Raw genomic sequence first — 4,769 nt, forward strand, 5'->3', positions numbered from 1 at the left:
TTATATCATTTAGTCTTCATTAGAGGCAGTTCTCTTTGCAGTACATGGCAGAAACCCAGAGACCCACAACGGGTCAAAGTGAATAGAATAAGAGACTGTGGAATGTTCAGCCTTAAATGGAACATCTCTATCATATCCTTTCCTCCAAAGGCTCACGGAGCATTGTTGAAGAGGGGACAGGACGGCTGTAATGCCCAGAGATAATAGATGGCTAAAGGGCAATAGTATTTTGTGGACAATTAGGGCAGATCTACATGTGAACATAAACTGTGACAGCACACACAAGACTTATGCAAATTTAAGTCCTATAAATTCCCAGTACAGAGAGGGATAGTGGGCATGAAGTCTCTTCCTTAGCTGAGGCGCTATTATAGTTACCAAGAAAGGGTGAGACAATTGTCTTTAAGAGTGTATATCCTAGCTAGGTGTGGTGGCACACACCTTTGATGTCAGCACTAGAAAGGCAGAATCATAATATATAAGTTCAAGGCCAGCTTGATCTACATAGTGAGTTCAAAGCCATATAATGTGATCCCGTCTCCAAAAAAAGTGTATCTCTTGGTAAATAGACTATGCACCAATGGAGGACCACACATTTAAGAATATATGAAGAGCACAAATTGGACTTTGTGGATTTCTGGAGAAACCCACAGAAACAGCTGACCTGAACAAGGGGGAGATCACTGACCCCAGACTGATATCTGGGAAACCAGCATAGGACTGTTCCAGACCAGCTGAACAAAGATGTTAGTTTGGATGTCTGGTTAATCTATGGGGCCTCTGGTAGTGGACCAGTATTTATCCCTAGTACACGAATGAACTTTGGGAGCCCACTTCACATAGAGGGATACTCTCTCAGCATAGACACATGGGGGAGGGTCTAGGCCCTGCTCCAAATGATATGACAGACTTTGGAGACCCCCCATGGAAGGCCTCACCCTCCCTGAGGGACAAAAGGTAGATGGGATAGGAGGTTGGTGGGGGGCAAGGGAGGAGGGGAAGGAGAGAGAAATGGGATTGACATGTAAAACATGCTTGTTTCTAATTTAAATAAAAATTAAACAAATAAAAATAGTAAACAAAGTTGAGTAGATATGGAAGAGAATCAGTCTGGAGTTGAGGGAGGGTGAATATAATCAAAATACATTGATTTTGCAAAGAGCTAATACAATTTTTTCATTGTTGATATTTCATATTTTCACAGTTCAGCCTACTCTGAGTTGTTTTATGTATTTTTAAGATACCATTAATGGAATTATTTTCCTAATTTCCTCCTTGGATCTCAGATTTTCTATAGGCAGATATACATACACATATATGTACATATAGAGATACATAGATGTAGATATGTTACGTGCAAGTGGAACAAAGACCAGGAGAAAAAAATGAATAGTAGATTGGGGGGAAGATGGTGGTAAAGATATGGCTAATATACATGACATGCTTATATGAAAATACATTTATGAAATCTATCAGTAGGTGTAATTAATATAGTCTAATAACATTTATATAGACTATTCATAAGTTTGAAGGACATTTAGGTTGTTTTCATTTGCTATCTGGCTGCAGCAATCCCACCAATAAGGGTGTCCCTTCTTCTTGCATAATGAAATTCTACTTAGCTGTAAAGAAAATTGCAATCATAAAGTTTGTAGGTAAATGAATTAAAAAAGGAACAATTTTACTGATTGAGGTAACCGGGCTCAAAAGACATCACATGGCCTCTCATATTTATGGATCCTAGCTCCAATTTTTTAAGTGTGAATATATTACTTTGAGTAACCTCACAAAGCAGGAAAGTATAAAAGCACCATGATGGAGTGGGGAGAGGACTTCTAGAGAGGATGGAATAGGTGCTATGAAGTAATAACTAGAAAAAATGGAAAAACCTTAAATGGGAAGAAGTGATGGATAATACAGTGGTAGAGGGAAGAGGAAAAGATAGATAATAATAAGAACTCAAGAAGCTAGTTTCCAAAACACCAAATAATCCTATTAAAAAGTGGGGTACAGAACTAAGTAGAGAATTCTCAATAGAGGAGTCTAAAATGACTGATAGACATTTAAGAAATTGCTCAACATCCTTAGCTATTAGGGAAATGCAAATCAAAACAACTCTGAGATACCATCTTACTCCTGTCAGATTGGCTAAAATAAAAAACACCAATGACAGTTTATGCTGGAGAGGATGTGGAGAAAGAGGAACACTCCTCCACTGCTGGTGGGAGTACCAACTCGTAGAGGCACTTTGGAAATCAGTATGAGGATTCCTCAGAAAAATGGGAATCAGTCTACCACAAGATCCAACAATTCCACTCTTAGGCATATACCCAAAAGATGCACATTCATACAACTAGGAAGTCTGTTCTACTATGTTCATAGCATCATTATTTGTAATAGCCAGAACCTGGAAGCAGTCTAGATGCCCCTCAACTGAAGAGTGGATAGAGAAAATGTGGTACATTTACACAATGGAGTACTACTCAGCAGAAAAAACAAAATGGAATCTTGAAATTTGCAGGCAAATGGATGACACTAGATTAAATCATCCTGAGTAAGGTAACACATTCACAAAAAGACAAATATGGTATCTACTCACTCATATATAGATTTTAGCCATGAAACAGGGGAGTGCCAGTCTACAATCCCAATGCCAGAGAGTCTGGGAAACAGGGAGGATCCTAAGAGAGATATACATGGTACCCCAGAGAAGGGGAATGGGACAGAATCTCCTGAGTGTATTGGAAGTATGGGTGGAGGGAATAGGGTGCTGGGAAAAAGAGAGGGGCAGAAGATGAAGGGAGAGGAGTGGAGGACATGGGGGAGCAGGAAGGTTGAGTTAAGGGAAGAATAGAGAGCAGAATGAGAAATACCATAATAGAGGGAGTCATTATAGGTTTGAGGAGAGATCTGAAACTAGGGAGATTTCCAGAGATCTACAAGAATGACACCAACTGGCAAACTATGTAATATTGGAGAGACGACCTTAAATGCCCTCCCTGGATAATGAGATTGACTACAACCTTGTATGCCATCATTGAGTCTTCATTCAGTGGCTGATGGAAGTAGAGGCAGACACCCACAGTTAAACACTGAACCTAATTCCTGGAACTCAGTTGCAGAGAGGGAGGAGTGATGAGCAAAGGGGTCAAGACCGGGCCGGTGAAACCAACAAGAACTGCTGACCTGAACAAGGGGGAGCTCATGGACCCCAGACTGACACCTGAGAAACCAGCATGGGACTGATCCAGACCCTCTAAATTTGGGTGTCAGTGAGGATGCCTTGGAAATATATGGGGCCTTGAATAGTGGATCAGTATTTATCCCTGGCATACAAATGGACTTTGGGAGCCCATTCCACATCAAGGGATACTCTCTCAGCCTGGACACATGGGGGAGGGACTAGGCCCTGCCCTGGATGATATGACAGACTATAAAGATTCCCCCATGGAGTTCCTCACCCATCTTGGGAAGAGGAGTGAGCACTGGTTGGGGGTTGGAAGGACTGGGGCGCCTAGGGTGTTAGAGGGCAGTGGAAGAGGGGAGGGTGAGGGAGCTGGAATTGACATGTGAAGCAAGCTTGTTTCTAATTTAAATAAAAAATAGCCATGTATAATAGTCTAATTTGCTTTGGGTGATGAAGAGATATAGAGCAGGCACACATTCATTGCTCTCTGTTTGCTGATTATGAATAAAATATAATCAGTTGCTTCTGACTTCTCTTCCTTGCCATAAAGCATTGCGCAATAAACTGTGAGCAAGGATAAAACAAAAGAAAGCCTTCTACCCTTAAGTAGCTTTTGTTGGGGCATTTTATCACAGCAATGGGAAAGAATCTACAACACCCATGTACTAATTATGGCTTTGCTAGGATTGCTTTTCCTGGTAATTTCTTCTTTTCTTTGTTTTCTTGAGGCTACACACCTCATAGTAATATCATGCTCATTTGTTTTTTTCCTGCTACAATATAAGAAGATAAAAAGCTACTATATGCAAAAAGAAAAGGTTCAGAATAAAAGAAGTTTCCAATTACCCATAAGCATTTTAGATACCGAAACTGTAAAATAGTAATATTAAGATCACTGGGGAGGACTTCCACTATCAAAGTTTTCCTTTTGATTCACTTAATGTTTTTTGATGAAAGTCTGTACACGACTACCAGTCAACCCTCTCAGTGGGGCCAAGACTTAGATTATGAAATCCTCCAAGTTTATATTTGAGATCCTTATTCCATTCTGAGACATTATGATTGTTTTAGACTTTTCCCAGTCATGCTTAAAGGTACTCTAACAATGTCTTTATAATATGATTTTAAGAACTTAATAAACTAAAGTTAGTATTATTAAAGATAAGTGTATGAAGATGCAATTCTTAACCCCGAAGAAGATCACAAATCACACATTTATTCATAATTTGGGATGACCTTACTGAGCACAGTCTTTTTGTGATCTCAAATCATTCCATTTGGGTGACCCAATAAAACTCGCAAAGATGATCATATTATTGCCATTCTTTAACTTCTAAAACAGACAACATGGCAAAACATAGCTACAATATAATTTGGAAATATTGACCTCGTATTGTCAGCCTGAAAATCATATGTGACTAAGACATATACATGCATACACATAGAAAAAAGAAAAAAAGGAAGGAGAAAGATGATGATAGAATAAGATGGGCGTGTGCAAAGCAGGAAGCTCAGAGCATTCTTGACACATTCTCTGTCAAAGTTCCATAGCAAAGACACATGACCTTTTATGTCTTTAGAT

Source organism: Mesocricetus auratus, unplaced genomic scaffold (assembly GCF_017639785.1).
Source record: "Mesocricetus auratus isolate SY011 unplaced genomic scaffold, BCM_Maur_2.0 Super-Scaffold_100003, whole genome shotgun sequence".
Classification (NCBI taxonomy): Eukaryota; Metazoa; Chordata; class Mammalia; order Rodentia; family Cricetidae; genus Mesocricetus; species Mesocricetus auratus.